The sequence below is a fragment of the Fringilla coelebs genome, assembly GCF_963513975.1.
Source record: "Fringilla coelebs genome assembly, chromosome: 18".
Classification (NCBI taxonomy): Eukaryota; Metazoa; Chordata; class Aves; order Passeriformes; family Fringillidae; genus Fringilla; species Fringilla coelebs.
In genome coordinates, this window is record NC_140044.1 from 11,615,512 (window position 1) to 11,636,202 (window position 20,691).

Here is a 20,691-nt window from a genome sequence, read left to right on the forward strand (position 1 = left end):
AGAGAAAAATTAAAACATTTCTGGGTTAATTTTCTCTCTCTCTTTGTGGTAGGCCATCTGCTTAGATATTTTGTACCCAAGCTTACACAGGAAATAAAAATAAATAAAACTAATTTCCTGAACATTGTTTTTCACGCAGCTCCAAAGATGATGTCCAAAAAAATATCTTTGCAACTTCCATGTTTTATATCCACTGGAAGCCCTTGTTTTCTTCCATCCACACTACTGTTTCTAAGATCACTCCCCTTTATTTCAACCTGTTATTTTCAAGGACAATTCTAGAGGATACCCCCATCCAAGAATATTTGCATGAACCTCCAAGAAAGATATTTTTTTTAAAAATCAGGAAAAGGAAGGAGGAATACAAATGACAACAAGTACAGCATCACTGTTCCTACAGCAAGGCCTCACTTCTTTTTGCTTTTAAGCCTTGATTACATTTAACCTAGCTTTAACCATCTCCTAAACTTAACAACACAAATTTCTGTGCAGTCCATGAACACACAGAGCTTCCTCAAGGTCTTTCAAATCAATACTTTTGAGCATGGCCCTGTAGTTTCTGAGCAAGAGAATGAGAAGCAGCAGATGTCAACTGGCATTCACACCTTCCAGAGTGCTGACTGAAAGATCTTTGCTACAATTCCTGAAATACTTGGAAGAAGTTAACTCTCATAAATACATTGGGAGCTGCCTGAACACCTGTGAACCAAGGGAAATGCGAGAACCACAGAATGAAATGTTGTAGTCCAGTGCAGATCTTTGAAACCTGGGTGACACAGAGGAGCAGAGATGGTTTATTCCCTAGGATGTTCCTACACTGGAACATGACCTCAGGCACTCTTCACCTCCACCCAACCCAGCCTGCCAAAGTATTTCCCTACTGGACCCACTGGGTCTGGGTAACTCAGTTTAGACTTGAATCATGCCCAAGGTGCATCCATAAAGATTTGGTTTTCTCTTAGGGAAGAAAGGATCGCTGTTCTCTGCAGATCCCAGTCCTCCAAAGGAACTGGGCACATGTAACACACCAGGGCTGCACAGTGCTCGGGGCAACGCTCCCTTGCTCTGCCAGACAAGCTCCTGATGGTGCTTCAGGTTCAGCTTTTATATTTCTCAGATTCCGTGCTGCTTTAGCCTGTAGGTCTGAGCTTCATATGAGGGGATGGTGAGCTCTGTGCACAGAGCAGGGAGACAAAACAATTCCTGCTCCAGCTGGGCACCAAGGACAAATGACCCAAATCTCAGGCCAGGAGCACAAACCCCGTGGGCTGGAGAGAGAAAAACAAGCAGGGTGGGACTGCAGGGGCTAAAGCTGGGATGGGACAATGAACTGCAAGGTGCAAATGGAGCAGAGCTGATCCCAGGGAGAGACCCCGTGCCCGGCCGGGCATTTTGGGGCCATTTTGGGTCATCTTGGGTGCAGCCCTGGCTGGGCTCTGGTGCTGCTCAAGGTGGATCCATGGAGGCCTTTTGATAAATCCCTGCTTTTTTCTTTAGCTCTGTTCTAGGTCAGCCTTCCCAAGACATCACTGACACCAACCAGAGCAGCAGGGACAGAGATATTTCTGACTCCTCCCTCCTTCTCACAGCTGCAATCACACAATAAACACCTGGTTCATCACTGACCTGTGTTCCTCTGCAATAAAGGGCTACCCAACACTGAAGACATTAAAGCCTTCTTTAATTTTCCACCAAATTACCCAAGCCCAAACTTCATCACAGTTCCTATGGTACTCCTCACAAATTACAAATATATTTCATGTCGTTAATATTTGTCAATTCCTTACTCTGGTAAATGATTCTCTGTGTACTCCAACTGCAACTGTTTTTTTAAGTGGTTCTATAAAATCTCACTAAGCATTTCTAGTCAAGTATATTCTAGGAAGGTTTGTTGGATACAGTACCTGACACCCCAAAATACTCTGTTGCTGAAAAAAAAAAAGTTTAAAGAGCTCAAGCTTGCCCTAAAAAATTAAAACTTGTATCTATTACATATTTTCATCTGTTAATAGATTTTATGACCCTTGAAAACTTGCCTGTTTCAGTAGCTTCTGCAAATATTTCTGAGTTGTCATGATTTTATAATATTTAAATAATCCTTGCCTTTAATTTAGCACATTGTGAAGCCTTCCCAGCTGTCAAAACAAGCAGGATTACACCTATCTGTGTAACTGTCTCATGTCTCCCTAATTTTTTTAAAATTAATTTAGGTGAAAAAGTTCAAAATTACAATATTGAACAGGCTCATTAAAAAGATATCTAAGGGAAGATCCAGGCCTGGACTGTGTGAGAGTGAGCAGTGAAAGTCATCTTTATCCCAGCAAGCAGAATGAGAGGCAAAATCCGATCCTGTGCTCTCAGCCTGCGTGGGGCATTCTCATTTTGAGAGATTCCCTTTAATTCAGACACAAAGCATCCCCACCCCCCTGCTCAGCAGGCAGGGATGGGGCTGTCTGTTCCTTTGGAGGAATTGTAAACAACTCCTCTGCTCCAACCCAACTCCTGTACACAGAGAAGATCGCACAGGAGATGCTACAGAGTCCCAGAAGCAAAGCAAGCAATAAGGAGCAAAATATGGGGCAGCAGGGCTCATTGAAGTGGGAGTGTAATTGTCAATAGCCTGGCAAAATCAGCTGAACATGTGGTTTTATCCTCACTGAGGAAGATGGAGTGTGAGGAGCTGAAAAAGGGACACAGTGAGAACTTGTGGAAATTAATTGGGAGCATCTGCTGATACAAGACAACACCTGAGGAAGCTTTCAAGTGCCTTGCCTGAAAGTCAAAGCTACCCTTGTAGTACAGCTGAATAGGAAAGGGAAGGATAAACCATGCAGAGCCTTAAAGGCAGCAGCAGCAAGACACCTACATTTCAGAGCAAGAAAAGGTTAGTGGAGAAACCTCCAAACACAGAGTGACAGGGCAATAAGCCAGGAGGATTAATTTGCTAGAGGCAGCAGAATTGGAATGTGGAGGTGAATTTGCAGGAAATGAGGACAAGGAGAAAAAGCAGGAGTTGATTTTAAGGGCTCAGACGAGCAGATTGCCTGTGTGAATCCTGGGTGCCAAGAGGGGGGCAGTGCCCACCAGCTTCTTGCTCTGCTGTGTCCACTGAGAGCAGAAATAAAAATGAAATAAAGGCTCAGGTGGAAGCCAGAGCCACAGAAACTTGTGAGCCAAAAAGTGAACAGCTCCTCTCTTCACACTGTTGTGTACTATGGAGCAGGAAACTTCAGAAAGTGACAGGAAAGTAGTACAATATATCAGAACATCACAGATTTGGGGGTTACTTTAACAGTCACAGAATGGTTTGGATTGGAAGGGATCTGAAAGCTCATCCAGTGCCACCCCTGCCATGGCAGGGACACCTTCCACTGTCCCAGGGTGCTCCCAGCCCTGTCCAGCCTGGCCTTGGGCACTGCCAGGGATCCAGGGGCAGCCACAGCTGCTCTGGGCACCCTGTGCCAGGGCCTGCCCACCCTCACAATAAAAAATTCTTCCTTACATCCAATCCTTGGTAAAGCCACATAGCCACAGTGACTTGGGTTCATATTTGCCAAGCAATGACATCAGTGGTGGCCCCTCTTTCTGCAGAAGTTGGCAGATGTGACATTGCAGCTTCCCTTCCAGGCAGCCAGGATCAGAAAATTGAAGAGATTTTAGGAGTTCTCTAAAGTAGGAATAGTAACAAGCAGATGTGTTGCTTTCACTGATGTCAGCATAAGCTTAATATTCAATATTCCAAAGACACCCCACCCATGCAGATACTTTTATATGAGCTACACCCAAACATGATGGAATATAAAGAGGAACAGGTTAGATCCATCCCCAAACAAAGTCATCCATGGTTGAAATCTGACTGCTTAGAGACAGAACAGGGCTGTTCATTAACCTTGAAAAAATAATCCTCAAGTTGAAGGGAAAGGAAGACCAACCACTGGATGAATTTATTTACCAGGTCTGCAAGTTATCATTTCAGTCACATATCACAGAGTAGCTTGAGGAAAATGACAACATTAACACAATCACCAAAGTGGGGTGCTGGGTATTCATAAATTGTTAGCAAGATTGAGGACTTTTGGAAAAGATACTGGGATGTTTAGAGCCTTTTTCCTGCTTGGCTAAAAATTAAACAAATGCAGTTGCTCAGTGGGGCTGACGAGGGAATGGAGGTGGCTTTGATGGCTTTGGATAACGCAGGTGGTGTTAAACCCTTTTCACAAAATGAAATCTAAACAAGCAAGCTTTTCCCTTCCTGAAAAAGGTCATATTGAAGCAAATAATGGCTCACATAAGAAGGATAAAATATCCCTTGTTTTACACTGCGGGCTTGTAACAATGCCACTGCTCATCTGAGTGATGCTAATTAATCTTGAGCAGACCTATCATCAGTTACTGAGACTTGCCCCTGGATTATATGTAAACCAGCCTTGCATAAATTGAATGGCTCCTTTGAATATATAATTGAATTTGCAGAAGTGTGCGCCAGGGGGGTGTTTAAATAAGTGCACAAATATGATAAAAAGAACTTCACGCCATAATATCTAATTCAGTAAGCAAAAATAATGGCAGGGCACATTCCAATTAGTGTTTGATTTATTTATTTTAACAAATCCAATTAGTTGAATGTTTTATAAAGTCATCCAATGTCAAACTCTCACAGACTCACCAGATAAAAAACACAATACTTCTAAAAGGGGATAAAGAAACACAGTGATGTGAGAAGCCTCATTGGTTATCCCATGGTTCTAAACACACACAGGAAACAGAGCAGCAGACAGAATTTGATCAGGCATTTACAGCAATCCCAGAGTGGGAAAGGGACAGAGACAATGAGAACATCAGTCTCATTGATCCACTCCACCACTCCTCCAAAAAAGTAGTAGTTACTTCTCTCATTTACTAAAAACAAAACAAACAAAAACAATAACCCCCCAAACAGCAACAAAATGGGCAAAAAGTTAAGAAAGCATGAACACTTTTTAGCAAACATCCCTTTTGAAGCTTTCATCAGAGCTGAGATTTAGTCTATCAATTTTTATCTTAAACCCACAAAATGCAAAGCAAGTAAAGGAAGAAACAAATGCTGTTAGGATGAGGCAGTGCTTATGAACTATAAAACTCTACAAATTAAACCACTGCTGTTTCTGATCATCCATTCTCATCCCTTCCAGAGACATTCTTGTTTACCAGGGCTGGAAAAGATGCATTTGGCTCATTAAAGTAACTCCTAGTGTGGGATTTATTCTATAAAAATCCATTTGTAACTTATTTTTCAGACTGTAGAATTCATACAGCAAATTCCTGAGAAATCTTATTGTATATTCTTCTGGAAGTGGGAGAGAATTAAGAATGAAAATGTACATGTAAAGCTTGTGCTGAGTTGCTTTAAGATGGGATAAATCAAGGAACATTGGAATTTCCTCACTCAGGAAGAGCAGAAAGTCCTTTATGTGCTTTCTAGTCCTTCCAGAAAGATGAAGACACAAGACATCAGACAAGTGAATATCAACCTGCTCTTGCAAGTGGCCAATTTCAATGAGTACTTTATTATCCTAGCCAAATGTTTGTTCTATAGCCACAGATTTTCAAAGAAAAGGTTTCTGCAGAGAAAAAAAAAGAGTCATCTTGACAGAGTCAGAGGGCACCACGTATTCAGGGTGTGTTTAAACTCAGACTCTACAGGGGAGACAAAGATGCTCTGACTCCTCAAACTGCAGGGAGAGCTTTGATCATTTTTTATGCCTCATTAGCTAACAGAGGATCTACACCCAGGAGAAACTGGGGAATAGATTCTCCAGTGTGTGAGAACGAATAAACTGGGAAGTAAAGCATTCATAACTTCTTTTTCTGATGTCAGCTCTTTAAGAACTGGGCTCAGACCTTGCACAGATTCAGGTGAGTCACTCAACCATTAAGCACATTTCCCAGGCTCCTCAGCTGCTGGTGCTCACAGAAGTGTTTCTCTCGAGGCATCCAGATGTTTGGGGTGCAGAAACAGCTGTCAGTGACTTCTCTAATACATCCCACCTGGTTTGGTTTCTGCTGCAAGTGTCAGTCCCCATGGTCAAGGAGTGATTCACCCACCACAAGGCATTTCTGTTCCTTGCCTTGACATCTCACTCTTGACACAGTCTTGCTAAATTTACATGTAAGCAGAAAGTTTTATCTGTGCTCTGGAAGGTGACAGTTCTCTGAGATACCAGTAACAACTGTCTGGCCAAGGTTTGAAGCATTCCTGTTAGAGTTGACTAAATTTCATTCATTCTTTTTGCATGTTCTGTGCCCTGGCAATCCAGATTCCAGGGGAAGCATGCAGAAAGCTTGTCTTTATTATTAAAAACAGCAATGAAAATTATCTATCTTCAGAATTAAAATATATATGTACAGAGCTTTGGGATTTTTTTCCCTAAATCAATGTCATCCTGTAAAATCCTAAATGCAGTTTAGAAAAGCTCTCCTTGGTTCAAAAGTGGAATTGTGATTCCAAGTGCTATCAAGCCATTAAGGAAGACGCTCATGCTATCAGCATATATTTATATATTTTTTAAGCCTTTTTCCAATTACACACTCTGACCTTGCTGTCTTGGCAGGTTCAGTGTTACCTATCTATTCCCACACATTTTGAAGCAGTTCTGAGCACAGTTTCCATACACACACATCCCCCATGCAGGGATAAAATCAACAGCTGGAGGTTCCTTGCATAGGAACCTTGCTACAACCAAAACATTGCTTAAGGGATCCCACGTGGTGTCTGTGAGGAACATCAGCAGTAACAGACAGGTGAAGTTTTGTCATGTGAACACCTCAAGTGCCCTCCCAGGAATAACAAGTTTTTCTCAAGTTTTTCTCCCAGCACTTCCCTGCAGAAGTGTTGGTCCCAAATGTGCAGCAGAGCCCAACAGAGTTTCTAGTTCTGCTCCCAATCCCAGTGGAGCAGAGCAAGCCTCATGGATCCTGACATGCATGGAGCAGTGTTTAAGCTCCATGCCCTGAACTTGTCAGTTTAAGCTGAGTTCTCTTCCTTAAATTCATCATTACAGGTTTCTCTTTGCTGAATTTTCCCTCTGTGTCTCATCACTGAGCCCCAGACCTGCTCAAACACTCATTACTAATTCTGTACTTCATAATCCACCACGGATCAGTGAAACCACTTTGAAGTATCCCAGGACTAAAACTAACACTAAATGTCATTTGTTTCAATTTATATGTCCAAATCAAGGATGACTCATCTAACTTGCCTTGCAAAAATGTATGTCCTTTATTTAATACCAAGAATACATTTTTGCTACTGACAGCTGAGCTGTCACTATTCCAATAGCTCAATATTAACATTTTATTGCTTTAAGCATAAGTTAATATTAGAGATCTGTACATATCCCTAATCTGATTGAATTATTTTTTTCAAGCTGCTAAAAAAGTCAGTTAATACCCTGCACCTTTTCAGAGAACCCTGACTTTCCAAGTTCAGTTAGTTCCAGTCTGCTGCATCACACCAAGATTTATGCTAAGAATATTCAGACTTGCCTGTGCCAAGGAAATGAAACTTGTAAAATTAACACAGGTTATCAAACCCATAAAAGATTCTTAAACAGACATTCCCCACCAACTTTTCTCAAGATTCTAACTAATAATCTTTCAATCTATAAATTTAATGGCTTTCCACTATTGAAGCAGACTCCTGCTTTAGTCAGAGTATGACAGAATGAAGATTTCTTTTTAAAACCACCGATTTGGAGCACACACTTGCTGCTATACTTGTAGACTAGATATTAAAAAAAAAGCCTTACTTAGCTTCAATTCATCTCTTAAATCACAGGACAATTTTTTTTCTTAAAATAATTCTGTTTTGTATTCCAAAAATTCACCTAAAATTGTTAGCCACGACTGTTGAAGATGTGCTTAGTTATATAGTCAGTAAAAGCTATTTGTGGGTGTTCACTGTTTCTTAAAAAAAAAAAATTTATAGTGCATTTCCACTAAATTCTACCTCAGCTGCTGCACTGGAGAGTTGATCAGTCAGAGCTCTCTCTTGGCTTGCTTCATTCCAGCATTTATCTGTCACATGGATACCTGTTCAAGCTGCACACTGAAATTACACCCTTCTTTTCCTCTACAAGGCAGAAAAACCTGTCTGGAAGTAGCTGTTTCTCACTTATTTTATATTCCATTAGCAAGCCTCTCATTCTCAATAAGCTTTTATACAAACTTCAAATTAATGTGTTTGAACTTCAAGCAAGAAGCAGCCGTTGACTGACTCACATTATCTTTGGTGATGAATAAAATATTGTCTCAACAGACACCATTTCAGGAATTCCAACAGCAGCTACAAAACCTCCAATCCTTCTCCTTTCCCTGTTCTGCTGCTCAGGCTCCTGTTTTGGAGGAGGATCTCCTTCCAACAGAGCTGTTCCATTGGAAGCTCATGGTCATAAAACACAAGGCTTAGCTTAAATAAGGGTAGGAAGTCTGGTTTCTTGCCACACCACCAAACACAGAATAGAATTAAACACAATCTGGTTGCCATCAAATATAACTAGAACAGACATATTCTTTTCAGAGAAGAATTTAAGTTTTTATTGGACTGGCATTTTTATAATCATTCCATTAACTTCCCAAACGAGGCCAAGGGAAGTAAAATAACCAAAATGTGTCTCGCTTTTTGCACTCACAGAAAACTACCCACAGTCTTCATAAGGCCAGAAATGTCCATGTGCACACACAGACACATCCCATCTTCCTAAACAGCTCCAAAAAGAACTGCCAGTAGTTTAAATGTTTTCCTGGAGAAGATTCTAATGAAGTGGGTTGATTCTTGATGAACAGTACTGATGTTTTTTTTGAAATTGCTTCTGAACATATGAAATTAAAGATGCAGCACTGTGCAGTCCTCCAAAAGCTCCTTGGTATTTGAGCTACCATGCTTGACAAGTATTAGCTCAACTAACCCTGGTTAAATATCAGATTTAGATAAAAGGACAGCCATCATCTGTTATTGAGTATCAGCAAATAAAATCTAATTGGCTAATAAGACAGTGGTAATGTGGCAATGGGTCTTGCCACTGATATATCATGCTAAATTTAATAACTTTGTTATTGGAAGCTACTCCCAGAGAATGGCTGCATAAATAACTTTTATTGAGTTCTAACAATTCCTATAGCTCCAACTTTATACTTAGATCAAGGTTATCTCTTCCAAATGCCCTTTCACTTGTTGCTGGCAGTTACTGGTTCAAATTACAGTTAAAGTGCAATGTCAAGGATATTTAAAGACATGTATTTTAAATTGTTTTCAGTCAAACCATGATCTTCATTCAATGTGTCAGGAGCAAGCCAGCCCCAGAAGTGACAGTGGCTCTCCAGCTGCTCTGCCTTCCAGCTGCCCTGGAGTCAGACTGAGAACAGGAGGGCAACTCCTGGGCTCTGTAAGAGCTCTTGTAAAGTTCCATCAGCTAACTGATGGCTGAGGCACTGACAGTCAGCTGCAGATTCGAATTTCAGTGATTTATTACCTGACTTTTAATTGTTTTTTCAGTTTATTTATTCTGCCTCTGCGTTTTTTATCCACTCTTTCTGCCTTGATGTACCAGTGCACTGCAATACCCAGGATGCTGCTCAGAGTCCCAGTTCAGTGGGACAAACACCAAGCCCTGGAAGCCCCTCTGTAGCAAACTAAAACAGTGTGAGGGGAAAAAAAAAAAAACAAAAAACATTTGCTTGCTTTTATCCTCCAGCTTCCTCTGTGTAAATTCATTGCCCAAAAAGAAAAACACAGAGTAAATATGTGCCAGGAATAAATGGGACTCTGCCTAACAGCACTTGTGAGTTCTTGAAAAAATACAGAGCTCCTCTTCTGTTTAACCAAATTTCCTACTACTCCACAAGCATATGTGCAAAGTGCCTCTCTAATTACAGCCATGAATCTTCCTCTCCCAGTCCCTGACCCAGAATGTGCATTTAGCAGAGCTGCAGCATTCCAAACTCTGCATTAATGAGGGGCAGCATGGCAATGAGGACAAAATCCAGAGTAACTTCAGCACGAGTGCAGTTATCACCAGAGACAGCTCAGATTTTGTTAAGGGGCCATCACAGCCTCTCTCATCCCCCTGGGTACATCCTTGGCCACCTGCAGCCCGTGACAAGTCACAGGTGGGCCCAAAAATGGCCCATCAGCCATGTGCTGCTGAAGGAGTGCCCATGAGCCACTCCAGCCTCCATCCACTGATGGGGGAAAATGATTTGGTCATGACAGCTCAGTATCTGCTGAGGTTCTTGATTTTAGAGGAATTCCAAACTTGAAAATGGATGAAAAATTTCAACATCTTATTTCCACTCTGCACTTCTCTTTGGAACAGATTCAGGCAGTACCATCCCCTTTATACAAAACCAGGCTGGTAATGAACGTAGAGAAAAATATTCCTATTCCATCATCTAAGGCCTCATTTGTGCCTTTGCTATAGATAACCTCCAGTTAAAGGCTGAAACTTAGAATAATACATTTCCAAGGGAAAATATTTTTCAAGACAGATTTTCTGAACTCCACAGCTCTTATTCCTTTTAAGCAGCATCAAGCCTGAACTCTGCTGGGAAGCATTAAATCCTTAAAACATTTCTTTCTGAGACTTGAAAGGCACAAGGTGAAAGAGTCTAAAAGCAATCACTTCTCAGTATAATGAATGACCAGCTCGGAATATGAAGCCCTTTTCTGTCACATGAACCATGGTTTCAATCAGCTTTTAATCCCTGGTCCATTGAGACATGTGAACCGAGTGCTCTGAGCTTTTTATCCCAACCTCAGCAGCCCTTGGTGCTGCAGTCAGGATGGACGTGCAGCAGAGATGGCCCAGGAAAGGGCAGAGTCTAAAAATCTAAATTTGAAACAAGCTTCAAAGGTGTTTCACTGGCAGTACATCAATATTTCCTTTCAGGAATCTTGGAGGATTTTGTAGAACCTGTGTAAAACCCCACACTTTTGGTAGTACTGCAGACAAACTTTATTGCTTTTCTTAGACTGAAATAGTGCAAGTTCATAAGTGCTATTCAGATGCACAAAAAGCTCCTTTATTGTATATTTACATCTGGAAATAAGGTCTTACCAGCAATTTAAGAAAATAATTGTCTTTGCTTTAAAGACTTCTCTTTGCACTTGAAATTGAATGATGCCATCTCCAGAAATAAGACAAAAAGCTTGTGTATGATATTGCTTTACCCACGTCCTTGCCATGCCCTATAAAGCACCTTTCCATTTGATTTTGGTAGATGAAAGGGTATTTGTGAGTAAAGCTGCATACAGTATTTAACAGCCATGGAAGCTCCATTAAAATGTAATGCATTCCCAGAGCTCCAGGTGAAAGTGCAGCTACTCAGAAGCAAAGATTTTTTAATAAGTGTCCTCCTCAAGATTTCAGCTCTGCAGCTTCACTGAGTATAAAATTTCTAATAAATTCATTGTCCATTTTTATACAAGTCATTTAAATTTTAAGATGCCCGTGTGAGAACCTGATTTATTAAATATATGATTCTTCAAAAAGATTATGATCATGACATTAAGTCATTCAGAAATTAGATTCAGTTTCTGATCAACTGAATTGGTATTAAATATACTTATCCAATTATAACCAGAGTGCAATTATACTGATACTTGAGCTAACTGCACATTAGGCACTGCAGCCAAAAATGTAAGAGAGATGGAGTGAAAGAATGTTTGAAAGCACATTTTTAAAATAAAGGAGGAGATACTCAGATTAGAATTTAAGAGGAAATTTTTTACTCAGATGGCTGGAGGCTCTGGCACAGGGTGCCCAGAGAGGCTGTGGCAGCCCCTGGATCCCTGCAAGTGTCCTAGGCCAGGCTGGATGGGGCTTGGAACGACCTGGAAAAGTGGAAGGTGTCTCTGCCCTGCCTCTTTAAAATCCCCTCCAACCCAAACCATTCCATGTTCCCATGACCTACTTTGGTTTTGTCCTACAGCCTCTCTGTTGATCTTTATTCAGTGTGCTAAGGCTTGTACCTGAAAGGCTAGTGTATGATAAAAACAATAATAAAATAAGCTAATCAGGCATCTCCTTTTGTTATTGTAGCCTGTTGTAACAATCATGGCACCAAACCACCTTTTTTTACCCCAGAGTCCTCTCCCAGTCCCCTCAGCAGCACAAATTTGTGACTGGCAAAGGGAAGGAGCACAGGGAACTCCACACAGACAGCTTAAAACCAGCAGAACAGCTGGATCAGGGCAAACTTGGAAACACTCATGAACAGGATTAGCACACACTGAATCTTCTCTAAACACATTCCCAGCCTTGAACACCTTCCCACCTTCCCCAGAGGTGCTGGCACTGCCCAGGCTCCCCAGGGAATGGTCCCGGCCCCGAGGCTGCCGGAGCTCCAGGAGCGTTGGGACAGCGCTGCCAGGGGTGCCCAGGGTGGGGCTGTTGGGGGGTCTGGGCAGGGCTGGGGCTGCCCTGGGGGATCCTGGGGGTCCCTCCCAGCCCAGGACATTCTCTGATCCCATGGACAAGTGTCACTGATACTCAAACATTCAGGATCTCCGTGCACTTCTGGAATTTGTGAGCTCCCAGGATAATTTGCACACCTTTGGCACAGCCTGACACCTGGCTGTCACCTTCAGGGGTTCAGCTGCAAACAGAGGGGACAGGGGTGCTGGTGCCAGGACTGGCATGGGACAGGGGCACTGCAGAGAGAGCATCTGCCACGTGCTGAACCAACACCCCAGGGAGGAGACTGCAGGATATTGTTTTTCCATGGCAATGACTGTGCCTGGCAGTACCCAGGAGGCACAACTGTTTTCCCATCACATTTTCACTTCATACAAGACAGATTTCTCACCAGACTATCAATATCAGCTTTGGTTTGTTTGTTTTCTTTTTTTTTTTTTAATTCTAAAGCGCTGTCTCACAGGGAGGAAATAATTGTGATACTTGACTATACTGCATCCTTTCTAGCAGTTTAAGACTATTTTAAGATTAGATAATTAAGATAAACTTGATGATGAAGTCCCAGCTGGATTAAAGATGTTGTTTATCTGAAAACACTCATCTGTGGCGAAAACTAATAGAATTTCCCAGAACAGAGACTATAATTAATATGGATTTTCTTTTTAAAAAAAGCATTATTTAACCAGCAGATATAATTTTATTAACACAGAGACTAAAAACAATCCAAGTGAGTGGACTTAGTTTCAGATATAAAGATTATACCAGAGTTGTGCAAGTCAGGTTTTTGGTTTAGTGTTCTCTTTCCTCAGAGGTGGAGATGATACAAGCACTGATCATCTTCATCCAGCTGCAGCACAAGTGTCAACAGAGACTTTGTGAGCACACCTGACCCAAATCCCAGGCACAGCACCAACTTTTCCAACACTGACACTGACCCCACTCCTCACCAGAGCTCCCAGCCAGCTGTGCTGGGAGAACCCTCACCTACCCACAGCTAATTGCCACAATTCTTCTGTAGTGGAGGAACCAGCACAAACATGGGATTTGAGGGCACTCCAAGCTGGAAACAAGGAAATGAGCTGTTAAAAAGTGACCTCTTTCCCCAGCACTGACAGCAGCCCCTGGGAGCACTGAACTGGTGGTGACAGCACAGGCTGGGTGCCTCAAGTCAAAATTCCAACAGTTATTAGCAGATCCTCAGCTAAATAATCTGATTTTATTTCTTAACCTACATTGAATGATGGAGGCAATAATGAGGCATCCTCAAGAGAAAAATTACCAATGACAGAGAATATTATTTTCTTGCCAATGTCATCAAAGCTTTCTTGGGATCTCTGGAAGACAAAGTGAGGACAGAAGTGAAACACTGTTTATTGCTATTTAGGAAAAGAAAACAATTTCATTCTGGAAGAGTTTTGATGCCAGTTTTGCACCAGCAGTTTGTGAAACCATAGTTTCACTGTAGCAAAAGTTTGTTTTTGAGTGAGGTTCCCACAGTACAGGAATCCCACCCAAACCACAGAGTTTGAGGGGGGTGCTAAGCAGGGTCCAGCCACTGCCTGCTGCTCCTGCACACTTATTTATTCTTTGGAACTGGAAGTCCTGTGATGACATTGCTGGGTCCTCACAGCCACTGCAGGACTGCTCAATCCATTCTGTTTCCAGCCTGGAGTGACTGGAACATTCCATGCTTCCTTCCACTGCACCTCCCAGGATCTGCTTTGCTGGGTTAAGGAAGCTGCAGACTCCAGCCTCCCCATGGCAAAAATTCTCAATTATGCCCCATCTACTTATAGCCCTTCCTTACACTGTGATGTGCTGGATTCATCTCTCCTCTGGAGGGGGAGAGTGCCTGTGCTGCCCTGATGGAATCACCTTGATGGAATCACCTCCCAGATAAAATAATTGCTGATCTATATAACCCGTTCCTGTTTTGCCATCTTGCCTTACACTAAGACATTCTCTTTGCAGAAGTGCATCTCAGACTCATCTCAATCTCCTGCTCCAACAGCTTCTTGTCACTTCCAACTGATTTCAAACCTTAAACCAAAAAAACTAATTAGTCCTGAGATGCATGACCTTGCATTCTGTAACGCTACATTACATCCCAATTTTTTTATGTCATCACATTTCAAAATCCTAATTCCTCCTGTCTGATGATTTTATCCTCCTCCAGCTGTGTGTGAGGACCACCTATAACAGCACATTCCTTGTTTTTATGTTCAGAGCAGCAGTGAAATAAACTAAGATTTCAAAAATTCTCATTTAACCTCAGTTAGGATTCCTCCAGCCTGCTCCAGTCCTAGACTCACACATTCAGCTCATTTGTCTGTAGCAATGCCATTAAACTTGAGTTAAATTTACTACACTATGTTTTCCAAACCAGTCACAGAGTCCTGGAATGGTTTGGGTTGGAAAGGACCTTAAAGCTCATCCAGGGCAGGGTCATCTTCCACTAAACCAGGCTGCCCATCCCTGGCCACTGCATTTCAAGCACATAAATAATTTTTTGGTGTCATCCAGGTAAAGTCTGTCTGTGAAGTCTGTCTTTTAGGATCTATGCTAGCATTTCCAAAAAGCTACACTTTAAACCTACTAAACCTCCATGCACTTCAATTTAAACCTTTCTAGCTTTAGTAATCAGCATTAAAAGATTCAGTAGTGAATAAAAGAATTTATACCCTGTTGGACCAATCCTCCATGATTCAGTTCCACACTTTACAGTATTTAAAGTGTCAATTATGTGATTTAATATCTTAGATAAAGTCAGTGCACTAACATGCTGGTACTAATTAAACAGGGCAATTATAAAATAGAACCTGACTTCCAGTCCTGGCAAACTGACAGGGTTTCACAGGTGAGAAGGTGAAAATGAGAAAGACAGAAACAAGGAAGAGTTGCTCCAAAACCCTTCATTTAACAAGCTCCACTTGACTTCCCCAAACTTGCCATTACTGTTCTGATATGATTTTGAATAAACTAGAATCAGTAACTCACAAGTACCTTTACCAGCTACTACAAAGTTAGATTTCTGCCTTATTGAATTTTGGGAGAATTCCAAAATACTGCTGAAGCACACACTGAGCAGAAATTCTGGTTCTTACCCCGACTTTGCAAGTTTAATTTTTATATACTTATAACAAATATATTCACATACAGACCCAGTGAAAGGTCCTGTCCTCTTTCTGCTGCCACATTCAGGGAGCTGATCTGCATGAAACCTGGCACCAACAGTTTATTTTTTTCCTTCAAAAAGCTGTGTACAAACATGAGGGCAACAGGTAACTCACTGAGGACAGCAGCTGAGAGTGCTTGGTCAGGAAAGAAGCCCTGGAAAATTGATGAAAGCATTAAGTTTGTCCCTTGTTTCATAGAACAATGAGGTGGTGCTATACAATCTTTGGGATATGATCAAAAAAGCTGTCAAAGCACAGAAACATGACTCAAGTCCTTTTTAAGGTGATTTTGATGAATCCCATTGGATCAGACTATCATAAAGCTTATTACTAATTGAGCAGGGATGTGATTACGAAGTGAACTGGGATGTGGCAGTGAGGAGAATAATTTATGCACCATGACTGTTTCACTCTACTGGTGCCAAGTGCATTTGTGTTGGAGTGAAAGAGATGTCACCCACAGCAACAACAAACTGAAATTTTCCTGAGAGAATGCTCAGATTTTAAGAAAATAAAAAATTTAAAAAGAGGAAAAAAACCCAGACAAAACCAAACAAAAATAATTATAAGAAAAAAACCCCACTAACAACAACAAGAAAAAAAACCAACCCCCATAATTTTGTAATACCTTTACTCATTCTCAAAAATAAGAGATTTGAATACATGAAAATTATAGAAACTCAGAATGGTTTGGGTTGGAAATGACCTTAAAGCCCATCCAGGCTCACTCCTGCCATGCCAGGGACACCTTCCACTATCCCAGGCTGCTCCAACCCCACCCAACCTGGCCTGGGACACTGCCAGGGATCCAGGAGCAGCCACAGCTGCTCTGAACAGATCCATTCCTGGTCTACCAAGGAATTCAGTTTATTTAAAATATTGTTTGATTTTTCAGTCAACTCAGCAAATTTCTAGACTCCTTCAAAGGTCACATAAATCTATCCATGATTTTCTACATCAGCTTTAAAAAAGCCTTTACTTGTTTCCAGTGAGCTTTGTGGACTTCATGTACTCCAACAGGAAAAGGTTTCTCGGAAATACAGGAAGCAATTTACTGAATGACCCATTTTTTGCATCTTTTAATTAAGTTTTTTAACTATGTTCCTTTTCTATGTGACTTTTAAAAACCCATGCTCTGCCTGAAACCCTACACACCACAGGCACATAAAGAGACTTCATTAAACTATAAAATCCTTATTTTAATCTTTAAATTATTAAATTTGCTGCCACTCAGTACCAGCATTTTGAGACAATTATAAAATGTTTTCTAAGAGATTTAAATCTTTTTGGCTGAGATATCAATCACAGGCCTTTCCTAAAAATGTCCCCTGGAATGGATATTCATCCTTTTATCCTTATGCCAGAGGTGAAAACTATATACCCAGCTGAATATGCAATTTCCCATTACTTGTATTATCATAGCACCCCAGAGACCTGAGAGAGGGCCAGAATGGGATCAAATGCAGTTATTGAGCTAAATCCTTCAGTTCTGGGGGATCTCTATTGCACTCCATGCTCTAGAGCCTCAGAAATGGATCCCCTGGATGGATGAGATGCTGGCACTAATTAAACAGGGCAATTATAAAATGCTGGGGAGGGGCAGCAGTTTAGGGTTAATGCAAGGAGTTCAGGATTTGCTGCACACCCTGATTTACCTGCTGAAACTCTGCTTTCCTGGGGCTGAGCAAAGGACCAGCCCCTGGGAGAGGGGGACTCTGGAGGGGAAAGCTGAAGGATCATAAACCATCTAACTTTTGCTGTAATTTGTTTCCTAAAACACACTTTAGAAGCTGCACTGGCCAATAATGATGCCCAGGGCATTTGAACATAACTTTGCTTTCTTTTTTAGGTTACATGCCTATGCTGGAGACACAGGAAAAGATCTCTGGGAATCAGACACTGTGTACACATGCCAGAGAACCTCTTTGCTGCAGTTCCACCCCAATACACAAGATTTAGGTTGGGAGGATACAATCAGGGGGTAATCCATGCCTTGGTTTTAACAGCCTGGTACCTTAATTTCCCATTTCAGAACTCACCAAATTTACAGCAAGTTATTCCCAGGCAAGTAAAGAAGCAGTTGGTATCAATTCACCCAATTCTGGCCTGCCTGTTCACCAGCAAGCCAGTCCCATCCAGGTAGGGATTTTAAATTCAAATTAAATTCCAGCTGTTTGCTTTGATTCCTTCAGACCTGACTCCTTCATGGCACTGCAAAGCAGATTACAGACACTGACCACTACAGATTAAGAAAAATAAAGATGAATTCAAGCCTGAAGATTTCTCTATCTCCTCTCCCCACAGAGACCACACAGTCTTTACCTAATTCCAGTCATCAGGGGTTTTCATTACTCCTCAAAACAATCTTACTGCTGTTGTCACCCAAATATCCCACTTGCTCTGCCTGAAAGATCCAAAAGCCTTAACAAAACCTGGACTCAAAGTCTGAACCACCTCAGCTTCACCCTGGCACCTGTAAAGAGAGACAGGGTTCAGGAATGATGGTTTGTTCTTTTGCTGCCCTGGAAAATTACAAAGTAATGGATCTCTAATCTCTTCTGAGATCTCAGATCATCAACATAAAGTTTTAGCCTCACTTTCAAGGCAAAAACTACTTTTTAAGGAAAGACTTTTTCACCCTGTGACAAATTCACTGTCATTCTACTCAAACCCTTGTGGCTTGTAACTCCTCACACAGAGTTGGGAATTGTTTCCATGGGCTAAAATCAAAGGCACAGGTGTCTGTGACTCCGTGCCAAGGTCTCTGAGCCCCTGCCAGGGTCTGGAATCACCCAGAGGAATCTCCTGGGTCCTGACAGGTGGATCCCAGCAGCTCCTCTGGCTCCACACACTCAAAGCCCTGGTGTGGAGAGCCCAGCCCTGCTCAGGCTGAGCACAGGGACAGCACCAGTGCCCATTCCCCATCCCAGGCTGGAATTCCCAGGCACACCCTGCTGCCATGCTCACACTCACTATAAAGCCTTCACCTACAACTGAGGTTTAAAATTCCCTGCAAGGCAAACAGCATCAAAACACTTCCTTAATGTGGGGTTGCAGGATAGACACATCAACAAACAATTCAAATGCATCTTGATGTGAGTGCATTAAAATAATGGATCAGATCTATCAATTAGCAGGTCAAGCATTTCGCTTTCAAATTCTACCTTGGAAAAGAAAGCTATGTAGAAGAATAATCATATTACTCTTCCAGAAAAAGCAGTATTTCTGGAAAAGAAAATGTTTTATAGGTCAGTACTCACCATCACTTTAGATTAGGTAAGAAAGTGTTCAAGTGTCACTTTATAGACCTTTTAATACAATTTTCTAGCATTAAGGATAATTCTGCATTGCTTTTACTAAAGAAACTTAAATAATGAGAGACTTTCAATTTGGGCTTGTTTGCAGACCTCCCTAACACTGCACACAGGAAGAGTTAGCCAGGCAAGTAAATGAAAGCAGGAGCAGGACACACAAGGGTTTGAAGCTGCTCAGTGTATTAGGAAAATGTGGTTTAGCTCCAGCAGTGGCCTCTGAAAATGGATTTTCCGAATAACAACTTCAACACTACTCTTAAAAGTCTGGGTTGAATTAAAGCTGCTTGAAAAGATTGCCTTCCTCTGACTCAACTGCAGCGTGTCTCCTTTCTGCCACTGCTGTCCCAAACTGACCACGAGCTGTGACCTCCCCTCCTCTGTCACCAGCAGCTCTGGGTTTCATCTCTCTGACTCTTTCATGTTTTCTTCTGGTAGTAGCAGCACAGAGCTCAAATCAAGATGCAGGCACAGACAGCAATGTTTGTGCTTTCCCTGCTCATTTTCCCTTTTAACTGATAATCTTAGGTGGGAAAAAAAAAAAAAAAGACTGCTTAAATTTAATTAATGAAGCTGAAAATTTCAGTTAAGAAGTCAACTACAGAATCACAAAAATCAGACAGAAATAAGTGTGCAGCTCATGACCTTGCCACTGCTGTAAATGAGCAAATGTTCTCACTGTAGCAGTGCCTGAGTGAAAGCAAAGTTTAATTGCATTTTTTCTGTGGTACAAGTGGACATATTAAAACTAAGCATGGGGAGAGAGGGGAGTTAATTTGATAAATCTTCTAGGGCTGCATAAAAGACAGCTAGTACTTAAAAAGCAAAATATTACAGAGTGAGCTTCCCCTCTCCCTCCCTTCCCAACTTTCACTTATCAAAGCATCCCAGAGCTCTTCCAAGCTTTATCACCCTTTCCACTGACACTGCTGATCCATACAAATGCTCATGAGTGCTGTTCACAGATCCAAAACCTAGCATGCTGCTTTTTTTTGTATAGATCCTTCCCCTATGTCTTCCAAGATCAAAACCCTTGACCTACCTGAGAAATAACAAATCTGGTGGGGGGGACAGGGGTTGAACCAAAACAAAATAAACCTGGATTTTGGAGTCTTTGGGTTGTTTCTTTGATTTGTTGGTTTTGTGGGGTTTTTTTTTCCCCCCCTTATAAAGAGATCTCAAATAACTGAAGATTCTTAAATTTAAAATACCAAAAGCCTGATAAAAATTCCAACCAGCAGCTGCTGCTCACAAGCAGCACTCTGGAGACAGACAGACCACCACAGGATACTGGGAGGGAAGGAAACAGCAGGGCAGCAAAACTCATTTGCTTTGCTGCAGTTTGCAACGGGAGCTTCCCTTATGCCACCACCACCTGCAGCTCTGAGCATCATCTGGAAAAGAACACGAGGTGGGAAAATCACCACAGCCACCACAGGCATAGAGAAGCCCATCAGGAGCACAGATCACCTTCTCTGTTACCTGAGCTGCACTTAAGAGAGCCAGGATCTCTTCTGCATTCACACAATAGAGGAATCCAAGCTGCTTTTGCTCCTCAAAGAATCCTCCTGCTCAGCCCATTCCAGCAATGGCATGATCTTGTAATTTAGAAATTCCTCAGAGAGCGTTTGGTTGTTCTAGAAGAACACAAGTGACTTGAAACTGTCTTTCAAATTAAACAGCAGCAGTTCCCCTCAGAGGATGAGTTAGACATGAGTCTGCTTTACAGCACAGAGATTGCTGTGACTGATG

The 20,691-nt window shown here is 41.7% G+C and overlaps 1 protein-coding gene across 1 annotated transcript in view; it reads right to left on the minus strand.

Moving 5' to 3' along the window:
- Positions 1-20,691, minus strand: part of PTPRT (protein tyrosine phosphatase receptor type T) — a gene marked incomplete at its 5' end in the record, with an annotated part of 453,063 nt that overhangs the window by 325,675 nt on the left and 106,697 nt on the right. The gene's annotated exons all lie outside the window — the stretch shown is intronic.